We start from the raw sequence: 24,787 nt of genomic DNA on the forward strand, positions 1-24,787 counted from the left end.
ACCCACGTCAGAGTTGGGTTGAGATTGGAGGCTGGGAGTAGCTGTTGGCTTGGCACCCATGATGTCAGACCTTATCACCCATGTACAGACCCTTAGCTGCCACTGAGTCACAGTACGTGTCTGGGAGGGAGCGCCATGGAGAGGCTTCAGGATGCCAAAAGGGCCACTGAGGCAGGTCTGGGTTTGCGTTAAGCCCTGAGACCCGATGGTGGAAACCCATCACGCTCATGGCCTGCCAGCTGTCGATCGTAGAACTGCAACAGTTTACACCTAGGAGAGAACTTGCTGGTGGAAATGAAAGATTAGTTTATCTCTTTGAGTACGACCCAAAGAAGACAGGGCAGCAGAGGTGTGACCAGTACCCAGCAGAGATGGATGGTTCTGGAAGAGACCTCTGGAAGCAATCCCCCACATTCATTCACTCAGCCATTACTGAGGATCTATTAGGTGCCAAGAATGATGTTCCCAGATGTGAAAGTTTGGGAGGCCCCAGGTCTGAGCCTGCCCTGTAGGGGCTTCTCATTAGTCAGAGAGAGGACTTCTGAGGAGCTGGACAGTTGGGGGTTCTGTTTAAAGGAGGTTTAACTAGAGGAAAAGGCTAAGTTTTGGTAGTTGCTTTATTACAAATTAAAAATAAATTAGAATTTCAAATGCTTGACTCTTACCTTAAAATGTTATTAATCCACCCAAACAATATTTATTGTGTGCCTACCAAGTGCCTGCCCTTGTAGTGAGCACTGGAAATCACACAAACATTGAAAAGAAGGAACAGGGACCAAATAGAAGCAGGTAGAACTAAGTAGAAGCAGCCTCCTTCCCAGGTCTCCCTACAAGGTTGTTACAAGGTGTTCTTGCAAGCAACTACCTACTCCCATCAAGCCCCACCCCCAACTACCCTTGTTGCTCCTAAACTAGAGTCAGAGGTCAGCATGTTCCAGGGGGACAAGTACAAAGTCTTGCCTGGGAGGAAACAGCATATACACCAAAGTGATTGCAAGATTGGCTGATTCACACTGGCAGAAACCTGGGGAGTATGTCTACGAATTATAAGACTGTTAGACTAAGGAGGACAGCTAATAACATTGGATCAAGGGAAATTTTTGATATGGATACACTTAGTAGGTTAAATTTAACAGTTAGCTCGTGAAGCTGAAAATTGCCTGTTTATTTTGGTGGCGACGAACCTCGGTTTCAATGGTTGCTGTCATTTAACGAGGTTGGGATGACGTAAAGGAAGAAATGCAAAGGCTTGGGGATACAAGGATGCTGGAGTGACTTCATCGTGAATGACATGCACAACTATTCCCCCATCCCACTGTATGCCCCCAAGGGTCTGGCGGACACTCCGTTCACTAAGGCATTAAGGAGTACGGCAGCAGGGGGGCACCTGCATCCTTGAGAGTCTCCCTGTGTCTGTTCTCAGTAGGTCGGATGTAATGGTGTAGATGCCAGAGGGAGATGCCAGATGGGAGATGTAGGGATGAGGACAAGTGACAGCATTTGTCCCCCAGACACAAGATGGGCACAGTTACCATATTTTCCAGAAGAAAAGAAGTGGTAAGCAGAATGTCTCAGGAAATCTTTTCATGGCTTACTCATCATGGTGTCCTTAGAAATGAAATAGATGGGCAGTGAATCAAAATATAATTTGAACTGTATAATAGAAAAAGATCTGGTGGCCAGAAACCACTACAGTGGAGAGTCATGACCTCTTGTCTAATTGTTTTTGAGAGATCAGGTAATAAATTGAATTTTGACCCACGTTCAAATCCCAGTGGACCCAGTAGGTCTGCAGAGCCACCCTATGCCATTTCCCGAGCTTCTTGGCAACTAGAAGGACTCATGGAGTAAAGTCCATGATAGTAATAAGACCCAAGTGAAACCCTTTGGTAATTTTCTTCCTAACCAGGATAGCATTTTGGGGTGAATTGCAGAGATCAGTGCCACCCTCAAAGACTTGAAAGATGCAGGGGTGGGGAATCCAATCACGTCTCCATTTCACTTGCCTGTTTGGCCGATCCAGAAGCAGATGGTCCTTGGAGAATGACCGTGGATTACCATAAACCTAGTCAGGTGGTGACTTCAGTTGCAGCTGCTGTTGCAGACATATTATCTTTGTCTGAGTAGATCAACAACCCCCCTGACACCTCCTATGCAGCTATTGACCTGGCAGATGCTTTACTTTTTCTAGACCAGTTTGCCAGGACCTAAGAAGCAGTTTGCTTTTATTGCTCAGAGCCAGCAGTACACATTCAAAATCTTGCCCCTGATCTATGGCAACTCTCCTGCTTTTTGCCACAGTATTGTCTTCAGAGATTCTTTTCATTGTACCAAACATCACACTGCTCCACTACATTGTTGGCATTCTGCTGTTTGGACTCAATGGGCAGAAAGTAGCAAGCACATTAAATGCCTTATTTAGTAAGTCAATTATGAACCCTAATCTTGGTTCCAGTATCCGTAGGAGGAAGAGTCCAGTCAGGAGACAGAAACCATGCCAGTTATTTTAAGAACAGTAAAAATAGTATATTTGTATAATTGTTAACCAGGTGTTGAAGGGTTACAATGCAAAGAGAGGCAGGGATCAGCAAACCACTGGTCACGGGTGAGCAGTCTGCCTTTGTAAATAAAGTTTTATTGGCACACAGCCACGCCCACATATTGTCTGTGGTATGTAAAGTATTTACTGTATGGCTCTTAAAAAAACTTGCCACCCTTACACTAAAGTGTCACAGAGGTGGCAACTGCAGGAATCAGCTACTGCTTTAGGGCTGGGGAACCAAAGACAGAGCTGTAATGAGTAAAACAGAAGCTTGGAAGAGGGACCTTGCAGAACTAGAACTGTGGGGCTCAGAATCATCTAGCCCTGGCTGGTTGGTGCTGGTATGCCTGAGGGTGCAAAGGTGATATTAACAAGGACAGTAAAACAAACAGGAAGAAGCAGCAAAACTGGGGCAGGAAGCAGACAGGAAAGAGCACATCCTTTCTTCCTGTCCAGTCTCCAGGTCTTCCTCTAGCCCCCCCTGCTGGAGCGCTAACAAAGCCGAAACATGGTTTGCAGAGACAACCCCAGTATCCCAGAGTAACACATAGAAGGGAGGGTTCTCAGCTGAGGCAATAGTTTAAGAACTGGTAAAAGGAGCAAGGCATTCCTTTCCTTAGTCGCCCAGGCAAATGAATTTAGAGATGGAAGATAGGTATGTATCAAATAGGAATGTCTTGCTGGTTATAGATTCCACAGTAGGTCTCAGTTTCCTCATCTGTAAAATGGTCATGAAAGTAGTAACGATAATAATATATCTGCTAATGAATATATTTGGTAGCATTCAGTCCTGACACCCAGGAACAGAACCCAGCACACCCATAGCTGGTGGCTGCCGGAGACCAGATCTGCATGGATTTTTGGCTCTAACAGGCTCTGACGACCTGGGCCAGAACAGAGGGCTGTTCTCACCCACACTCACTGTCACATTCCTGGGCCTGACATGTTATCTGGCTAATGTTACTGTCCCTCTCCCTAGTCACTGTCACAGGTCCTGTTGCATTCACTTCCCAGACCTTATCACTGTCTGTGCTTCCCCAGGCAGCAGGCTTCTTCCCTGGTCTCTTCTCTCCAAGCACCCTGAGGTCAGGGGCCTTGTCCATCCTGGTGTCTCCTGCTTCCCCAGAGGATAGACCAGGGCCTGACACAGAGAAAGTGCCCAACAAAGATTCCATTCAGAACTGCATTTAACCCTCCACCACCTGTTTTGGTAGGTTTTGTTGTCCCCAGTGCCAGGTGAGGAAACTCAAGCCCAGAGGGGTTAAGTCACCTGCCTGATGTCACAAAGCAATGAATGTGCACAGCTGGTCTACAAAGCCGTATCTCTCATACTGTGCTCTTGCTACAACCCTGAGCATCCCCCTTTCCTGTCTTACCTTCCAGGGGCCTTTCTTAGGCCAGATTGCCCCCGGTTCACAGAGGACCAGGCCCGCCCCAGACAGCACAGGAGTTTGCCTGAGACAGAAGTCCACTGTCCTTTTCAATTTTATAGCTGAACGAAGGCCGTAAATCTAGCAATATGTGTGTGGTCAGCTGCCCCATTTTTTCCCCTAAGAAGCAGATTTATAGGGCATCCACACTCAGGGATGATTATTCCCCAATAGTTCATAGTATCAAGGCTCCTTTATTTTCCCCCAATAAATCTAATTTATACGGACAGGCAGATTACGCCGTGCGTTTCCTGGAGGCAGAAGGCCGTGGATCATCCAGGGGGCTTTCAGAAACTTGAGATTAAGGTTTTGCATAATGCAAATTGGGAAGAGAAGATGATTGCTCTGCCTCACTGTGGATGCAATTAGAGCAGTGAACACCAGGAGAAATTCATTTTCCGGGGACAGAGAAAGGTCTGCTTGGTATGCAAAAGAGCAGAGTTATTTGCAACACAGGAGCCTGGAACTTGGTGAGCAAAGCACCCAGTGACTGTTTGATTTGCGGCTTTAAAGAATTTAAGGATGAATAAAACACTGAATAAATTTTCAAAGAACTGTTGTCAGACAGCATAAGATCTAAGCATCTGAGGGGGGACAAAAAGGAAGTCTGTACCTGTGATATCCCAGCTCCAGGCCCTGGGGAAACTGCGTTTGGTTTTGAATCCTTTATGCTGCCTGGAATTTTCTCCCACCAACTTTATGCCTTTCCTAATCCTATCAGTCCCAACTAAAGTCCCCTCTACCAGGAAGTCCTCTCTGTTTACCCCAGCCTACTTACCTCAGCTCCTTCGTCTGGCCTCCAGTTCACTCATTCATGTGGCAAGTTTTTTTTGTTTGTTTGTTTGTTTTTTAATTTTTTAAAATTTATTTATTTATATTTATTTTTGGCTGTGTTGGGTCTTTGTTTCTGTGCGAGGGCTTTCTGCAGTTGTGGCGAGTGGGGGCCACTCTTCATCGCAGTGCGCGGGCCTCTCACTGTCGTGGCTTCTCTTGTTGCGGAGCACAGGCTCCAGACGCGCAGGCTCAGTAGTTGTGGCTCACGGGCCCAGTTGCTCCACAGCATGTGGGATCTTCCCAGACCAGGGCTTGAACCCGTGTCCCCTGCATTGGCAGGCAGATTCTCAACCACTGCGCCACCAGGGAAGCCCATGCGGCAAGTTTTTACTGACCGTCTACTGTGTTCAAAGAGCATGGGATAGAACAGCCAATAAAACAGACAAAAATCCCTTCCTTCTTGGAGCTGATGTTCTCATGGAGAGTGAGAAGCAATAAACAAAGTAGAGAAGTTATTATTACATTAGAAAGTGCTAAGTGCTATGGAGAAAAGAAAGCCGAAGTGGGGTTGGGAGGGTAGGAAATGCCAGAAGTTGGGGGCCCTTTGTGATTTTAGGCAAGGTGGTCAGAGAGGGCGTGAGATGATGGCAGTTAAACAGATACCTGAAGGAGGTAAGGAGTGGGGCATGAATATATCTGGGGAAGAGTGTTCCAGGAGCAGGAAAAGCAGGTGTTCCTGGGTGGTCCTGAGGCAGGGGTAAGTGAGAGGGAGGGAGAATGGTGTGTGCTGAGTCCAGGTCAGGAGCAAGGCCAAGCTTGTATAAAGCCATTCATTCATTTATTCATTCATTTACTTAATCATTCCTTCAACAAATACCTTTGTAGCCTCACTATGTGCCAGGACTTGCTGTTCTAGAGCCTGGAAATCCAACTGTAGACCCAACAGACAAGGTCTCTACTCTCAGGGGGCTCATTCTGGTGGGAGAATAGAGAATAAGCAAATAAACAAATAAGGTAATTTCAGGGAGTGACAAGCTAGAGAAGGTAGATAGGGGAATCCAATCACCATCGGCTTCCAGGAGAGCTTGGGCCTGAGAGGACACGCTAGTGACTGTGCCCTCGGAGCCAGGCCCTGCCAAGGGCTCCCAGCACCTTCGAGTTAACCCTCCAACTGCCCTTCAGTGGGGACTGTGGTCCTCCTCCCCTTCTGGTTGGGGAGCCCCCATAGCACTTGTTGAATGAATGCATGATAGAATGAATGAATGAATGAATGAACAGTGGGGTGACCCCCTTCTCCGCTGCCCCGGGGGCTTGTGAGGGAGCAGAGGAGGGGCTTGTGATGGGCTCAGGTGGGAGTCCCTCCTTGGGGGCTGTTGCTACTCCAGCAGAGATGCCCGCTCTGCTCTTCACTATGTCAGGGGCACTGGGTATCCCCTCACAATGGGAGGCCCTGCTCACACTCACCGGGCCCCAGCCAGTCCGGCCCACTGGGTGATCCCATCCTGTGGCCTCAGAGGCGGGGCTGGGGTTGGGGGAGGGGGAGGAAACAGGTGTGATTTTCCTGGGTAGAGGATGGACAGGGCTGGGAGGGAGCGAGGCCACGGGCAGGAGAAGCACCGACCAGAGGCCATTTGTCCAGGGGCCCCTCCAGGCACCCGGTGTGGACATGGCCTCAGGTCCCCACTGCCCGGCCAGGCCAGCTTGGTGGACATCTGTCTGGCTGTCTCCCCCCATTTTCATGTGAAAGGCAGGCGGGACATGCCACGGGGACTGGGGGCTGCCATCTGCTGGTGGAGCACATTGTGCTGAGACCCCAGGTCCCACCACAAGGGTGGAGGGTCGAGGATGACGAGGAAGCCGACAGAAGGCGCTTTCAGGGACGAGGGTGGCTCTCAGGGGCGGGGCCCCTCGGGGCCGCTGTCACCATCTGTGCCCGTCCCTCCCAGGTGGTTCTGGGCCCAGCCCCGCTCAGATGTCCCCTCCCCGCCCAGGGCCAGGCTGCTCCGATGCAGGGGCTGCTCAGCCCGTCTCAGGGGGCAGCCACGGAGCCAGGATCTGCACAGGCTCCCTCTGGCTGCACGGTCTGCCCACCAGGCCATCCTGCCTCCGTCACGTGGTGGCCAGAGCTGGGGACAGTCCCCAGGAAGCACTTGCTGGCTGCCCCCCTGGGAGTCTCCCTCCGGCACTGACCTGGCCTGGAGCCTGGACACTCCAGCCAGGGGCGGCCCAGGTCAAGGGCGCAGGGAGGGGCTCTCCCAGGGAGCGAGCGGGAGGGGACGGTCCGTCCTCTGCCAGCGCCACTGCAGACCCGCGTCTCCGGGAAGGAAGGTCTGCGGTCCCTCTCTCTGCAGGGACTCTGCACACTGGGGCGGGCTCCCCACTGGCTTCAGACGCCCCTGCCCCTGCGTCAGGATGACCCGCTCCCTCACTGTGGACGCCCCTCTGGGCGGGAGCCTGAGCCCATCTGACAGCGCCGACCTCAGAGTGGTTGCTTTTCCCTGTTTTAGCTGAAACTCGGCGGTGCTCCCTCTGGAGCTGTTGCAGGCCTTAGCAGGAGGCGGGCTGCGGGGAGGATGTGTTGCCCACGTGGAGCAGAGCCCGAGGGAAGATCTGAGGGGTCTGACTGGTGACCGGCAGGAGGGGCACCTGGACACGCTCACGACCTTCAGACATGACGGAGGAAGGGACCATTCTCGCTGGGCCCCAGCAGGGCGGCCCGTGTTGATTCTGACGTGCAGGAAAGTGGCCGGGAAATGCCAGCCTGGCCCCTTCCTGCTTAGCTGTCTTCATTTCTCTCCCCTCCACACCCGCCTGAGCCCGCTCAGGGGAATGCACACATATTCTGTTTGTAATTAAAAAGTAATTTAATTATCTGCTGAAAATGAGGTTCCAGAATTCGTATTGAAATGAAGTCTAGCTGTGCTCTCCAACATCTTTCCTCCCTGCTTGTTAGAAAACTGGGGGGATGGCGGGAGGGGAGCCCCAGGGGGAAGCGTGCGGGGTCCTCCGCTCCTTCCTGGCAGCTGCTGCAGCGCCCCAGAGCTGGGGAGGGGGGAGACGCAGCCCAGGACACCCCCAGACCCGGAGCACCCCGAGGGCCTGAGGGAGGCAGGGGAGGAGCAGAGTCACAGCCAGTCTGCAGGGGCTGGAACCGGCTCTGTCCCTCAGCGGCTGTGTGGCTGTGGGATAGTAACTGACCCCCTCTGAGCCTCACTTTCCTCACGTGGAAAATAAGGATGATGGTGGTCTCTCCCTCATAGGGTTGTTGGAAGGAGCCAACAGCCTCCTTGAGGTCTTGACTCAAAAATCACTTCTGAGCGAGACTGTCCCTGGCCACCCCATTTAAAGTCCCAAACCTGCCCCTTGATACTTCTTCCCCCCTCCCCCCCCTCAGTTTTCTCCATGGCCCTGACCCCCATCAGACACACCGTGTGTTGTACTTCTCTCTCTCTTGCTCTTTGTCTGGCTTTCACCACCAATGTAAAGGGATTTTTGTCTATTTTGCTCATTGTTTTAACTCTAGAACCAATAATAATTGCTGGCATGTAATAGGTGCTCAGTAAAGACTTGTTCGGGTGAAATAATGAATGAATAGTGAATGAATGAATAAGACGTAGAGCCCTCTTAGGGCTGCATGTAATAGGCTCCATAGGAGTGTTACCCAAAGCGCCATCCATATCCTGCTCCCTCTGTATTCATTTTCCTCCCTTCATTTATTCCATTATTGTCTGCTGACCTCCTACTAAGTGCCAGGTGCTGTTTCTAAGCACTGTGTGAATACAGCAGTGGGGGAAAAAGCCTTAAATTCCTGCTCCAGCAGCTTGAGATCCAGGACCTGCAAGTTCCTGTCCCTGGACTCCAGGCATTTGTAAAGCACAGAGAGTAAACTGCTGCTCCTATTAATTACTTATAATAAAGATTGAAAAGTAAGAATGCCAACCTTTGGGGCCCAGATGGTGGCAGGGCAAAACCCTGGGCCTTGACTCCCCTGGGGTCCTCTTCCTGTGCCCACCTGCCTCCTACAGAAGCCTCCAGAATGCTCCCCTGGCCCTGAGAGGACGGTCTCCTGGAGCAGAGGGTCACAGAGGTCTAGCAGGAAGCCTGGGCAGTTTAAGGCTCCCATCGACCAGTACTCTGATCAATACTCTGTCAGCTGAAGCTTACCGGCAGGGGACTGCTTCCCAGAACTGGGCACTTAGGGCAAGGGCTGTGACAGGCAGGGACACTGGGGACCTGGCTTCCTGGATGCCCTGGCAGGTGGGTGGACACAGGTCTCTGAAAGTGGCTCTGACAAGGGCCTCATCAGTTAAAACTAGAGGGTCCCAGAATCTGCAGGCAAATGAGGGCAGGACGACAGGGCATAGGGCAGAGCAGGTACTTACACAGTGGGCACCCGTTAGGCAGTGCCACTTATTTAGGACTGCTGTGCATCTTTATTTACCTGTTGTCTGAGTGTTGAAAACCCTCTACCCCTCGCACACCCGAGGGTTAGATTTGCCCCTGGGATGCCCAGCCGTGACCCCTGCACATCGGGCATTCGGTAAATGTAATTGAGTTGGTGGTGAGGCCTGTCATGGGGCACCACGGGCCCCAACACCTGCTGAAGGGGGGCCTTCTCCAGGGCCTCCGAGGGTTTTCTGCCCGTCTTCTCTTTCTCACTCTGCCCTCCCCCACCTCCCTCTCTGATCAGGCACAACTGACACTTGAGCCCCCAAAGGTCAGGGATTGTGGAGTCTGGGCAGACACATGCCTGGGGCTGAGGAATTACCTGGCAGCTGTTGGGCCCCAGGCAGCTGCCGGGGGTGGGGTGGCGCCACCTCTCAGTCTTGGGGTTGGGGGGATGTGGCCTGCAGACCCCTCACTGGGATGTGTCACGTGGAGACAGTGTGTGTGCACCCCGGGGCTGGGGCTGGGCTGGGTGCTGGGGACGCAAGGAAGAAAGGGACTCTGTCCCCACCCTAGTGACAGTCCTGTCCCACAGGTATGAGCGTAAGTCAGGCTGTGGGTTGAACGCAGGTCCATACAGCTGGGTGAGCAGGAAATGCATCCTGTTCCCCTCCCTACCTCAATTTAACTTCTTATTCCAAGCCACCATTCCAGTGGAAGTGAGAGAATTTTATAGTTTTCTGTTTTACATTTAGATCTATGATCTATTCTGAGTCAGTTTTTATACAAGATGTGAGGCTTAGGTTGAGGTCCATTTTTTTTCCCCCATACGTATAACCAGTTGTTCCAACACTATTTGTGGAATGAACTGTCTGTTCTCCATTGACTTGTTTTCGTACTTTGTCAAATACAATTGGTGATATTTATGTGGGACTGATCTGGACTCTCTATTCTCTTTCATGGATCTGTGTGTCCATTTCTTCATCAATACCACACTATAGCTTATAGTTAGTCTTAAAATGGAGTAGTGAGTCTTCAAACCTTATTATTCCTTTTCAAAATTGTTTTAGCTTGTCTAGTTCCTTTGCGTCTGCCTATACATTTCATGATTAGCTTATCTATATGTATAAAAACCCTGCTGCATTTTGATTGATACTGTGTTAAATCTGTAAATAAATTTGGGAGAATTGACATTTTACTATGTCAAGTCTTCCCATCCATGAACGTGGTATATCTTTTCATTTATCTAGGTCTTCTTTAATTTCTTTCATCAGTGTTTTGTAGTTTAAAGCATAAAATTTTGTACATGTTTGTTAGATTTATACCTAAGTATTCCATTTTTGGAGAGTTTCGTAAATAGTATTTAAATTGTTTTTTAATTGTACATTGCTATTGTACAGAAATATGATTGATATTTGTGTGCTGGCCTTGCTAACCTCACTATCAACTTGTAGGAGATTTTTGTGTGTGTGTGTATACATTTTTTGGTATTGTTTATATAAGCAATCATATGAATGCAAATAAGGACAGTTTTATTTCTTCTTTTCTAATCTGTATGCCATTTATTCTTGCCTTCACATGCTGCTTTTTAAGATTGTGTTTTTGCCAATATTGACAAAAACGAGTTTATTTTGCATCAAAATCCCTGGCTTCATTCAAAACCAGAGGAGTAAGCAGCACAGGACCTGGCTTCCCTTACACAACAGCCTGGCAGAGTTGAGGAGCAGCCACTCATATACACGGAGCACATGCCCTCCTGCACCCCCTCACTGGCCCATTCACTAGCCCATCCCTTCAGGCATTTGCAAACTTTGCCCTGAGCAGTCAAGTATTGGAGCATGGCAAAGAGTGCCTGTTCCTCCCAATGCCAGAGCTGTGGGGTGATTTCCATGTGCCCCAGATATCATGGAGATAGAGTGAATGGTCAGGCGAGGAGGGATAGGCAAAAGGAGTGTCTCCATGGCAACCACTTGAGCCATCACTCAGGACCCTGTCTGAAGGGTGGATGTCTCATTGAGTTCTGGCTCAGAGAGATGGTGCCTGAGGACCACGCTGGTCCCCTTATCATCTGCTACCAGGTAAATCCTCAGAAAAGGGGAAGGGTCAGCTGCAAATTATCTGAGGTCAAGTCGCCACCATCCATGCAGAAATGGGACTCAGATAGAAATAAAAATAGCCAACGTGGCAGGCATTGTTCTAAGTGATTTTATGGGAACATGTTTTTAATCCTCTCAGCCACACTAAGAAAAAATATTATTGCCCCATTTCATAGGAGAGGAAACTGAGGCACGGAGCATTCAAGTAAAGGTGGCCAAGTTCACATAGCTGGGAGGAAACGGATGCAAACCAGGTGTTCTGGATCCAGAATCGGTGCCCTCAGAGGTAATGGGCTTCTCAACACTCCATGTCAGCTGCCTGCCCTTCCCCTCCACACCTGCTCTAGGGTCCTGGGGTCCTTGCCCTAGAAGCCTGACTCAGGGTCTGCTTCTGAGGAGACCAAACCAAGACCCAGTTGAGTGAGACTGTGGCTCTGATCTTTAGGGTGCGTTCACTTCCGTGAATGTCTGTCGGGTATGGGAAGTCCAGTGGGCTGGACACAGGCCCTGGTTGTGCAGGACTGCCGTGCACACACTAAGCGCATTGATGTCTGTCTCCCCGCCCCCACCCATGCTTGTCAGTGGGGTCCCCTATTATTAAGATGATCAAAAATGTCTCTACGATTCTCAAACCGTCCTGGGGGTCAGGACCACCCAGCTGAGAATTCCTACAACTGAGCCCTCCCAGCTAGGAATATGGAATCCACAACCAGCATCAGGCGTTCGTGAGTTCTGGTCCCCCCCACTTGCAGCTGTCTCCTTCTCCTGTCCCCTTCCGCACTTCAGGCAGGAGGGGAGACTCACTTCTACCCGCACACCTTTGCCTGCGCTGTTCTGCTGGGGACCAGGACACACACTTATACCAGGCGGTTTTATACACATCGGCCCCCTCCACCCTGTGGGGTCGATGTTTCCATCATCCCCGTTTCACAGAGCAGCACCCCGAGGCTTGGAGGGGGGGGTCACACAGCCACCCCGGGTCACACAGCCAGTGAGTGCCAGAGGGAGGCCACGCACTCAGGTGTGTTCGGAGCTAAATGCCGGCTCTGCTCGCATCTCCGCCTAGCGTCTCCTCCGGGTGTGAGTGGGAGGCCAGGCTCGTCCCCAGGGGGGCTGTGGGCTCAGGGAAGATTGCGGTGAGGCTGTGAGGGCAGCGTCTGGGGGTTCCCCCCTCCCCATAAGCTCCACTGGAGAGACTCCAGACAAGGAGACTGGACCCGCGCGGCGGACGCGGCTCGCTCACACGTTGGCAAAGTGACTCTGAGGCTCTGACGATAAAGCATCAGATGCATCTTTTTACAGATGGGGAGACTGAGTCCTCAGAGGGGAGGCGACCCCTCCGGGTCACACGGCGGCAAGGGGTGGGGCTGGGGTTTGAACCCGAGTCAGGCGGACGGTGCGGCTCCAGTCCACGCTGCAGCGGGTCACCTTCCTGCAGGGCGGGGCGGCCCTCGGCGAGGCTGCCGGGCCCTGGGGCTGAGCGGGGGCCCTGCCAGTGCGGCCCCGTAGGTAGGACCTAGGTCCGGCCAGCGGTCCCTCCGCAGGTGGAGTCTTGCTCGGTCCAGGCCAGTTCTGGTGACTCTCAGGCAGGGGCGGGAGGCAAAGGCGACCTCTCAGGAGCCGTCGCTGCTCCAGCAGGACGCCTGCTCTCGCCCCAGCGCGTGTCCTCCCGCTGGACGGCAGGATAAACGTGAGGGCAGCGCTGCCCCGGCGCAGCCGTCGGGGGGCGCCTCACCCTCTGCTGCCGCTCCTTCCGAGGCCAGAGGTGGACTTTCGCGGGAGGCACAGGGCGAGAGGGGCTCTCGGTCAGGCTCCGGCTCTGACTCCCACCGTCTCGTGACGTCGCAACCCCGCCCCCATCTGCTCAGGCGTCCAGGCTGCTTCTCTGCGCGACTGAGCCGCCACTCACGTTCCAGACGAGCCTGAGCCCATCCCTGGTCCTTGTGCCACTGGGAAGCCCTCAGTGTGGCCTTTCTGCTTTGACTCCAGGACAGGCCCCCCTCCCAGCCCCCAGGTAGTCCGAGCCACCGTCACCTCTCCCTGGACCCTGCAGACGCCTCCCCACCGGCTCAGTGGCCCTCTATAGTCCACTGTCCCCACAGCGGTGAGATGACACTTCAAACATGCAAATCCGACCTTGTCATCTCTCCGCTCACTGTGCCCTGTGGCTCCCCACCTAACTCAGAATAAATGCCAGGGCCCTGGCCTTGGCTGCAGGCCTGTGCCACCCGTGGTCCCTTTGTCCTCCACGTCCACTCTCCCCGCCTCCCCCTGCTCTGTGACCCGCAAGGCTGGTTGAGGTGGCCCACACCACCGGGCTCTTGCTCTGGCTTCGTGTCTGGTCCGCTAGTGGGGAGCCCCAGCAGGAGGCCAGCAGGACGGGGAGGGTGGTGGTTTGCGTGGCTCCCTCCCTCCCAGGGGGGTCACCTTGGCCTGGCTGTGCCTGACCTCCTCTCTATTCTTCCACTCCAGGAAGATTTTGCCTGCCCCAGGGCCTTTGCACTCACTGCTCACTGTATCTGGGTTGCTTCTTCCCTGGCTCTTCCCATACTAGCTCCTTTCATCTTTTAGTAAATAGTGGGGCCACAGACTGAGCTGGGGAAGACTGAGGTGGGGAAGGGCAGGTTTGAAAGCAAGAGAAACAGGAGCTTCCCTTCATCCGCATCAGTGGTCCCCAACCTTTTTGGCACCAGGGACCGGCTTCGTGGAAGACAATTTTTCCATGGACGGGGGTGTGAGGTGGTTCAGGCGGTAATGCGAGCGATGGGGTGTGATGCAGAGTGGCAGATGAAGCTTCGCTTGCTCGCCCACCGCTCACCTCCTGCTGTGCGGCCCGGTTCCTAACAGGCTGCCGACTGGTACCGGTCCACGGTCTGGGGGTTGGCGACCCCTGAGCCACATGGACCTGGGGTCAGAATGGACCTTGGGGGAGATGTTGAGTTAGCATCTGGAGCTCAGAGCCTGGAGCCATGAAAAGGGTCTGAGCTGGAGGCAGATGTCTAGGGGTGTGTGTTTCCTTCAATGTCACCTCCTCAGGGACACCCTCCACAACCCACCTGTCCTTAATGGATGCCTCTGTTTTCCCCATTGATCTCGAAGGGATCACACTGTTTATTGTCTTCATCACACTAATGTCATTATAATATTATCGTACTTGGCTATTGATGTACTTGGATTTTGTCCATCTCTTCCATTGGACTATAATTCCATGAGGGCAGCAACCTTGACTGTCATGTTAACTTGCTGATTCACAAGTGTGCAGCACAGTTGCAGGCATACAGTAGGTGATCAGTAAATAGTCGCTGAATACCTAAGTGAAGTAGTGAATACACACGTGTGTGAGCATACACACTCATGCTTAACCCCTGTCTGTTCACACACACATGCACATCTCTAAGACATTCATGGCCCATACTTACTCATTCATTTGTTTTTTTGTTCATTCATTCATTCAGCAGTATTTATGGAGTGGGTGCTTAGTAACTGATAGCAAGCCCTGTTACAGACACAGGAAGGGACACATGCACACAATATACCTAGGGGCATAAACACTCATGCACAGTATGGAAGATACTGTTAACTGTTTCTCCAGTGTTGTTTTCCCTTTCTTCCTTAGGGAAGAAAGAACTTAGCTGGCACACAGCTGCCCAAAATAATGACTACATTTCTCAGCTTCCATTGCAGTTAGATGTGGCTATGTATTAGGTCATTGTCAATGGAGAACAGAAGTACCATGTGTAATTTTCAGAAAGTGTCTTAAAGGAAGAGGAACACACATTTTTGTAACTTCCTCCTCACTGCTGACGGGAATGTGAGTGTGATGGCTGAAGCTCAAGCAGCCATCTTGGATCATGAGGTGGAAGCTATGTGTTGTGGTTGACAGAATAATAATATAAAAGGAGCCTGAATCCTTGATCAGAGTGAAGCCATCCCATTAGCCCTGGCTGCTTACTTCTGGGCTTTGTTTACCAGAGAGGAAAATAATCTTGTGTTTTGCCTAAGACACTTTTAAAATAGACTTACTGTCACTTGCAGTCGAATCTACTGCTGATTCTCACACACACACACACACACACACACACACATGCACGCCTCTCTCTTCCTCACTTGTGGAAACCATTGGGAGGATCCATTCTGTCCAACGACATCACCCAGATCCCTTGGAGGGAGTTGCGTACTGATCCCACTTTGTAGCCAGTGCCCACCCACATGCCCCGCTGGCAACTACGCACCCAGAACAAGGTATTCGTTTAGACTCTCCCTCCTCTGAGCAAAGAGCGTCATCATCCCCTTGCGGGTTTATGTTCTGTCCCTTCATTTCTTTACTCCAGGAGCATCTGGGGATGATTTATGGAAGAAATAACAGAGTGAAACCTGAGCTCCTGAGAGCTCAGGGACGTCAACCACGGCATCTTGGGAGGGAAGGAAACCTTTCCACGATGGCAACTGTCACATGGATAACGTCACATGGCTCCCTGGGGAAGCTCTTCCCCCAGCTCCTCCGTCTCCTGAGGCCCCACTTGCCCTTCAAGGCCTGGCCCTGTGCTGCCTCTTCCCCCTGGCCTGCTCTGCAGTTCCTGGTTCACAGGAACGGGGGTCTTCTCTGAGCCCCGAGGCAGCCCTGCTGGCCCACTCACTGGGGCTGTATTTCCACTTAAATGTCCTCCCTCCTCCCCAGGCTCTGCCCTTGGACACCGCCTCCCTCCAGGGTCATCAGAACACTACTTGCGCCCACCAAAGGCCCAAGGTTCTTCTTGGAGGTTGTTTTCTAACCAAGGGCTTAGCATCAAACAAGTCGAAGATAGGGCCACGTTATGTCACAATTTGCCTTAAAGGCAAAGCTACACCTTTGAAGCTCTGTAAATATTGAAAAGTAATGAAATTATCTTCCAAGGTTTATAAAGATAGTCATAAATCAAGAGTTCATGTTGATTATATGTGGGTCCTCCAACGTAATAAAAATGTACACATCATACATTATAAATGTACCTCTCTAGGTCCATAAATTTGATGTAAAACTAGCATATGAGCTATAACAGGCATTACACATTTCATTAACACTAGCTTTGCTTGTCTTCTTAGAAATTAGGAGGTCTATTTTGGAATAATTGGGTGGCACAAGATTGTGATAAAAAGCTGATGTGGGAAGGTGTGTGAGTTTAGCAAGCAGGGAGGTATGAAATTCCTGTTGTTGACCTTGGAATGTTGTTGATTTGAAAAAATAGCCTGCAGCCACTCCCACCCCTTTTCTTCTTACTGGCAAACTCATGTGTGAGTCTCATGTGGGAGGTGAGCAACAAATATGGAGGACCTACTGTGTGCTGTGTTCTCACATTCAGTTGTAACATTTGTCTGTGAAGCCATTTGTCCATGAAGAATCATGGAGATTCCCACTTGCTTTAGAGTGTTGTAGTCTCTGTAGTAGACAGAAGGTTTTTTGATTGAAAGGATATAAGCCAATTCAAACTGACTTAAGCTAAAATGGGAAGTTACTGGCCCAGCCATGGGCAAGTCCAGGGGTTTCAGGAGGGGCTGGATCCAGGAGCTTGAACGTGACTCTAAAGTATTTGTCTCCATCTCTCATCCTTCATTCCCTGGAAGGCTCTTCCCTCACAGTGATAGAGATGGTCCCCATTAACTGTAGCGTGCTAGCCCACCAGCTCAGCAACCCTAGTGGAAAGATACTTTCTCCTTTGTGAGAGTTCCAGCAATATCCCAGAGTGACTCTCACTGGACTATAGTGAGAATCACTCACTCTGGCTAAAGGATTGCCTGCTCTGCCTGGCCAGGCTTAGGTCACATGCCCATCCTTACATAGGGTGTGGGAGTCATCTCCTCCAAAATACATGGACCAGCTGTGAGAGATGAGCTATCCATTTGGTTTCCTTGTTTTACAGTAACAGAAACTGAATTCAGCTAACTGAGGCAAAAATGGGAATTTACTGGATGCAAAAAAGTTGTTCAGATGATCAGAGATGGCTGAGAAATAGACTTAGAACAGGTGAAAATCAGGAATGTTCCAGAACAACCCTGCAGCAGGAATTCCCTAAGTGGGTGACCGTGAGACCAATACACAATGGAATGAGCCCAGTGAGTATTTGTTGGTTGAATGAATGACTAATTAATTAAAAGGAGGGGGCTTAGAAACTGCTCAGACAACACCACAGATATCCATTTCTTCCCAAATTCTTTCCCCATCACTTATTTTGGACTGTTTTGCAGGATCCAACCCTGGTAATGACCTCCAACTTCCTAATGCCCATTACTCTCCTGGCTTCCAAGATCCTGATGTCAGGATTTTCCTCCTTCCTCTCTCGCTTTTTCCCTCCTCCCACCCCTAACATCAGCATGTCCCAGGATTCTGCCTCCCCCTCTCCTCCCTCCACCTGCTCCCTTGGGCAGCTCCTCTTTGCTCACAGCTTCAAGTGTCACCTCATTTCTGGTCTCTCAAATTCTAATCCTAGGTTTCCACAAACTCAGATTCCGATTCCATTTATTAGGCACCTACTATATGCTGAATCCTTTGCTAAGCACATAAGTGTCTCATTTAACCTCCATGACAACCCAGAGAAGAAAATTCTTGGGCCCATTTTACAGATGGGTGACAGGAGGCTCAGAGAGGTAAGGGGTCTTGCCCAAGGCTGCTATGCTAGGTGGTCACAGATTCAGGATTCAAACCCCAAAGTCTATAACTTTAGCCCTGCATTAGTACTTCCAACTAAGTCAACTGAGACTTAACTCTTCACTCAACTTCTTTAAGATGAGCAAACCATTCCTTTAGATGCCAGGGTCAAAATTTGGTCACATTTCCTAATTGCCTCCCTTTGCCCACCATGTCCAAGCAAACACTTAGTCCTATTCTGTTACTCTTCATGGGCCCCTTCTTCCTAAAATAAATAAATAAAAATGATGTTTTATGACTATGTTAGTATAAAGATGAATATGTTCCAGGATGGATTATATTCATTTTTTTTCTTCATGGTTTTCAAAGAAATTAGAATATTTTTATGGGCTTTCAGGAGTATCATGAGCTCTAGGCACTGTTCCCACTCTGCCTTGTTCATCTCTCCACTGGCCTATGGCGTAGTTGACTTTTCAGCTGCAGCCCATCCCGAACACGCTGGCAGAGCAATCCTTCAGCAGTGGTCACCTGATGTAGGTGCCCATCAAGCATCCATCCCTCCTTTGTCTTCTGGAGACAGTGACCCGGGTTTCCTTTGGACAATCTCCCCTCCACACTCTCAGGCTGATTCTACTCTGGCTCGAGGGGAGGGCATGTGACCAAGGTCTAGCCAGTCAGAGTACTGCATTCCCGCAGCCTCAGTGATTAGCTCAGGAGGTGGAGCTCCTGGAACCAGTTGGAAAGAGGCATTCCGTTTCCTTGAGGGTACTGAGAAGGTATGAGGGAGGCTGGGGGCTTCCTGTGGCACTACTCAGAGTGGGCTTGTGGGGAATAAAGTTAATAGAAAGGAAGGTAGAGCCAAAAGGAGTGAGAGAGAGAAAGTGAAAGAGAGGGAGAGGGAGGAGGAGAAGAAGAAAAACAAGAAGGAATAGGAGAAGGAAGAGGAAGAAGAGAGAGAAGAGGAGGAAGACCAGGTCTGATGGTATCATTGGAACCCCTGGATCCAGCCATGCCTGAAGCAGTACAATTCTTGGACTCTTCAGTTCCATAAGCCAAAAATCTACCCCTTTTGCTTTGGGTTTCTGTGACTTGTAACTGAATAACAGCATACTTCCTAACAAATAGCTCCTCACACCCCAGCTGCCCCTTCATTTAGACTCTGCTCTGACTGCACAGGTTGACAGGATCAAGCCCCAACTTTCCATCTTGGCACTCCAGCTCCTCAAAGTCAGGCCCATCTTCCTTTACCTCTGACAGAGCTTAAAAAATCAAACGAAAAAGAAACCACCCACATGTCCTCCATAGGTGAATGTTTAAACAAACTCTAGCAGATCCATGTCATGGAACATGGAATACAACTGAACCGTAAAACGGAGTGAATTATTGATATGTGCCACTGCCCCGATGGATCTCAAGGGCATTATACTGAATGAAAAAGACAATTGTAAAAGGTTACAAACTGTGAGATTCCATTACATGGCACTCTTGAAATGACAAAACTATAGAGACAGAATAGATTAGTGGTTGCCAGATGATAGAGATGGGAGTGGGGTTTTGAGTGGAGTGGGTGTGAATATAAAGGGGCAGCACAAGGGATTTCCTTTGTCATGAAGTGACCATCCTATATCTTGATGGCTGTCTTGGTTACGTGAACCTATATGTGCAATAAAATTGCATAGGACTATATGCACATGCATGCACACACACACACACACACACGAATGAGTGAACATAAATAATGATGAAACTGCATAAGGTTTGTAGTCTAGTTAACAGTTGTGTATCAAGGTCAATTTCCTGGCTCTGCTTTAGAATTACAACTATATAAAATGTCACCATGGGGGAAGATGGGGGAAGGGTACACAGGACTCAATGTAATATTATTTGCAGCTTCCTGTGAATCTATAATTATTTTAAAATTAAAAATTAAAAAATTCCAATGAAATATGGCTACTTCCCATTCCTCAAGCATTCCCATCCCTTTCTGAGATCCTTGTCCCTATTCATGTGTTTATAACTTCTGGGAAACCCTTACTACCCCCCTTGTATGCTTTCCCAAAAAAGACCGTTTAACTTTGTGGTTCAAAGTATGGGCATTGTTTTGGGTGACAACAGTCCTAGGTTTTCTGGGGCTCAAGGGGTTTCCAGGATGTGGGACTTTCAGTTTTCAAGATGGGACAGTTCTGGGCAAACTGGGACAAGTTGATCACCCTAGCTATAGATAAGTCATGTGGACCTGGGTTTAAGTCCGAACTCTGCTGCTTAAGAGCTGTGTCACCTTGTGAAAAGTGCTAGACTTCTCTGTTCTTCTGTTCCCTTATTTGTAAAATGGAAATAATAATGAGACTTGGCAGAATGGGGTCGTCCTGAGGAGTCAATGAAATCACACATGTGAACGCTGACACGGGACCCAGCATGTAGTATGTGCTCATTAAATCAGAAGACTTCGTTGCTATTTGGCTACCCAGCAGACCATCCCTCTGCCCCCCAGGGAGCGCCCCCAGTGCCCCGGGCTCTGCTGAATTCTCCGGGTGCAGAGACCCCACGCTGTACCTCCATCTCCATCAATAGTTAAAACAATGAACATACGAACTGGGACTTAATAAAACATATTGATTACACAAATTTATTTTATGTAATAAAACACATACACACAGCACTTTAAAATACAGCTCTCTCTGGCCCATACATTTGACCTACAACGTGCACATGAGCTGGAGCAGACATCAAATGTTTCATTAACACTTGTTTGCCCTCTTAGAATTCAGAAGAAGGTCTGGTGACACCTGTCACTTTCTGCTGGGCGATTCAGTTCCCTGTAGGCAGTCTGTCGCCCCTGTCTTTGATCTGCATTTCTGGAATTTGGCGTTTATCCCAGGCTCCTCTCCAGTCAACCCAAGGGGCTTTCCATCTGCTCAGGACTCAGGGGATTCACCCTTTGATAAGTTTTTTGGGAGCACTTGCTGTTTTTCTTACCCACCCCATTCCCCAGACCAGAATGTAGCTCCACCAGGCAGGGTTTTTTTCTGTCTTGTTTATTGCTGTATCCCCAGGGCCAAGAATGTGGCTGGCGCACAAAAGACGTTCAACAGATTTTTGTGGACTGAATGAATGTGAAGGAGATAAAAAGCAGTGACATTAGCCTGCAGGGGGTGGGGTGGGGGAGTCACATTTGAGCTGAGATGTGCACAATAAGAAAGGGACAACAGGAAAAGATGTGGGTAAACAGCAGGTGCAAAGGGCCTGGGGTAGGATTGAGCTTAGTGTGTTGGAAGAACAATAAATAGGTCGGTGTGGCTGCAGTGGACTGAGCCAGGGGAGACTGGAGGGAGATGAGTCTGACAGATGGTTAGACCACGCAGGGCCTTGGAGGCCAGGATCTGGAGTTTAGATTTTATTCTAAGAGCAATGGGGAGCCATTGAAGGATTCAGAGCGGAGGGTGACATGATTTAATTTAGATTTCTAAACCTCACCCTGACTGCAATATGTGTTGAATGACTGGGGGTTTGGATTAAAGGGAGCTGGGTGGAAGCCAGGAACCAGGGAGGAGGCTGTTATAATTATCCAGGAAGAAAAAAAATTATACAGGACGGGCCATGATGGATGATGGGGCTCCACCCAGGGAGGCAGTGGCCATGGAGAAACGTGGGTGGACAGAGGACATGCTTTGGAGACTGACTCAGCGTTCCAGCTTGGCTGAGCTGAAATTTGGAAACAGTGAGGTGTGGCCTTGCCTGGAAATTCTCTTGATTCCTGGAAATATTCACCTCGGGACCTCGTGGGATGGAGAGGGGATGAGATGTAATTTTAATAGCACCCACAAATCCCCACTTCCTCCGAGAGGCTCCAGGGATCTTAATTCCTGGGCTTCCCTGCTGGGCTTCATGCTTCTAAGGTTGTTCTTTATTCCGAGTTTGCACAAAGCTCATGTTTATTTTTGCTAATTGATATAAATGACTTGTCTTCGCTGTCGTACTTCAGTGCTGTGCACTTTCATATTAATTGGTTTGGAGGAGGAAAATTAAGTGCTTCAGTTTGCCGTCTTTCCAGATGACAAAATGGGAAAGAAGAAAATTGCTTGGCCAAAAGAGAGGAGCTGCGAGTACCTGAAATTCCCTTTGGAGGAGGAAGCAGTGGCTGCCCTGGGGAGGGGTCTGGACTCCTGAAGAGAGCAACCTGGGGGGAGAGGAGGGAGGGTGGGGATGAGGTCAATGTCTGGCAGCACCTCCAGCAGCCCTTCTTATATATGAAGTGCTTAAAATAGACAAAGTGCTTTTCAAGGACTGGGTCTCATTTAACCACACACTTGCCCTGCAGGGTATCATTGCCCCACTTCCTGGGTCAGATAGAAAGGTTTCCAGCTGATGTCAGTGATATAAAATCCAGTGCCAACAGATGTGAGCAAAAAGGGGATGGATGATTGGGCTCATAGAACTGAAAAGGCCCGAGGATAGTTCTGGCCTCAGGTAGCGCTGGATCCAAGGGCTCTAGTCAGTTTCGCCGTTCCTCTTCCCTCGGTGGGGGAAGAAGACCCCCACCAGTGCAGGAACCCTGGAAGGAAGATGTTCTCTTCCTTCCACCCTCCTGGGTCCATTCCGAACAAGGGTCCTCCTGCCCCATGTTGTTTGAGCCGATAGAAGGAGACAAGAGTTCAGTTCAGAAGCAAAGGAAAGCTTTATTCTTTGATCCAAGAATGAAAAGGTGCGAGCTCCCGCTCCAGCGCACACGCTCTCCCCCAACCTCCCATAGGCCGTGGGCGGGCCTGCCTTGTAGGGTTTCCTCGGTGGGGCGGGGAGGGGGCAGAGTTTTCCCAGGGCGGGCGCAGGCGCAGCTGTGTTCACGCTCCAGATCGCAGGGCTCTGCAGAGCGTGTCTGCGCGGAGCGTGTCTGCACACCGCCTGCCGCCGCCATCTTGGGCTGAGCGTCACGGGCGGCGCTTCTGCGCACCGTTCGGGGCTGAGGTACCTGCACAGCCCTTTTCCACCAGCAGCTGTGGTCTGAAGGGCCGGGCGGGAGCCCTCTGCATGGGGCACCCTGTAAACAAGCAAAACCAGACGAAGCACAAAGGAAAAGAGAAAGGTTAGATTTTATTTTGTTTCTCCAGATTTTTATTTCCCAGGAATTTTTAATGGGCTCTGCCAGTAGCGGTGGCACCTGCGGAGTTCTCAGGATTCATCTGATTGGAGCAACCTGGTCACATGCCCATCTCTGACGGAAACACTGGGGTCAAGGTGGTAGGATTACCTCATGGCCAGGGCTACCCCTTGAGGTGCCTTGGTGTCAGGAAATGTGCCCCTTTCTCCTGGGAGAAGCAGCCCTGTGCCAGGACACCGGCTTGGCGGGGGTGGGGGGGGGCAGGGATTTCAGCCCCTTGTGCGGGTACCACCTGCCCAGGTGTAGCCAGCGGTCCTGGATATGCCGATTGCCAGGCTTGGGTCATGGACCCGCATGCAGTGGGTGTGGGGCTCCCCCCTCATAGCTCGTGAGCCAAGAGTACAAGACAGAGATTCCCCAAAGGACAATTGGGGTGCTGTGCCCAGAAGGGAGAGTTCATTCCTCCTGTGAACATATTTCCATAAAGCTCCCACTATGTGCCAGGGCTGTGCAGTGAAGACCGTGGATGGAGATCCCTGCTCTCATGGAACTTCCAGCCTAGTTTGGGGGAAGAGACAAAACAGAAGTCCATGAATTTACTAGTTACATGTAATCATGACCACAGAGCTGTGGAGAAAAGAAAGCAGGACAGAGGACGGGTGGCAGCGTCAGATGGGGCAGCCATCCATTTTTCAAGCGGGCACGTGTCCCATGTACCTCTCCTCCCTCATCCCACTCAGATTCTGCTCTCCAGGAAGCCTTCTCTGACTCTCTTTGTCCAGAACCACCTGACCGGGCTTGGTGGAGTCAACTGGGCAGGACCCGTGTGGTCCATGGAAAGAGGGCTGTGAGCTGGCTGCTCAGCTCCCCATGGCCCCCTGAGCCCGGGGCCATCCTGGGGTCGGGGAGAGAACTCAGCACTGCCCCATCCTCATGCCTGCTCCCAGACACCCAGGACACAGCCCTCCTGCAGCAGCTCCCTTCTGCGGGTCTGCTTTTACCCACCACTTAGATGTCCCCAGAGCAAACTCTGGGTTCTAGTAGTTGGGATTCTGCTGGTTGCCAGTGGCAGAACTCAATCCAAACAGGCTTAAGTGAAAAAAGAAAATTTACTGTCTCAGGTAATAAAAGTCAGGTGTATTGGGCTTCTGACCCAGCTGGATCCAGGGACTCCAACAATTCAGTCATGACTCAGTCTCTCTCCGTGTCTGGGCTCTGCTTTTCTCTGAGTTGGCTTCACTCTCAAGCAGGTTGTCTCCATGGAGTGACCAAGGTGACCGTCAGCAGCTCCCAGCTTCTGTCCCACCAGCCCAGCAGCCCCATCGCACAGAGAGAGTCTCTTCCCACCAGATCCAGCAAAAGCCCCAGGGCAGGCCCTCATTGGCCCATTTTGGGTCACACGTCCATCCCACAGCCAATCCGAGTGTCCAAGAGGCTGGATGGGTCTGCTTGGCCACTCCTAGGTCACACGCCCACCCCAGTGTTGGGGGTTGGGGTCAGCCCTGCCCAGTTCACACAGTGGCTCAGTGTGAGGGAGGCCTGGTCCACAGAGGGAAATCAAAGGTGGACAGGGATGGACACTTAAACACAGAAATCATGGATTCACTGAAGTTCCTTATCTCAGAGCAGGAGAGTGAGTCTGAGAGGTGGGACATGCCTCAGCCAAGGTCAAGATGCTCCAACCATCCAGAGGAGGGTTTTCAGCTTAGGATTTCACATGCAGTGGTGCCTGGGGGAGTGGCATCCTCATTCTTTTCCATCCATGACACCTGTGAAGTTCCCAGGAGGCACGGGGTCATGGGTGGAGGCCTCTCTCCAGAACGCACCCCTTGTCTCATGAGG

General features: G+C 50.6%; 1 long non-coding RNA gene across 9 annotated transcripts in view; it reads left to right on the forward strand.

Moving 5' to 3' along the window:
* Positions 1-13,354: 13,354 nt before the first annotated feature.
* Positions 13,355-24,787, forward strand: part of LOC309613643 — a 72,038-nt gene continuing 60,605 nt past the window's right edge. For all 9 annotated transcript variants that reach the window (XR_014235820.1, XR_014235821.1, XR_014235822.1 and 6 more), the window contains exon 1: positions 13,355-22,930. This is a non-coding gene — a long non-coding RNA (uncharacterized lncRNA). The remainder of the gene's footprint in view (positions 22,931-24,787) is intronic.

Source organism: Balaenoptera borealis, assembly GCF_965194805.1.
Source record: "Balaenoptera borealis genome assembly, chromosome: 16".
Lineage (NCBI taxonomy): Eukaryota > Metazoa > Chordata > Mammalia > Artiodactyla > Balaenopteridae > Balaenoptera > Balaenoptera borealis.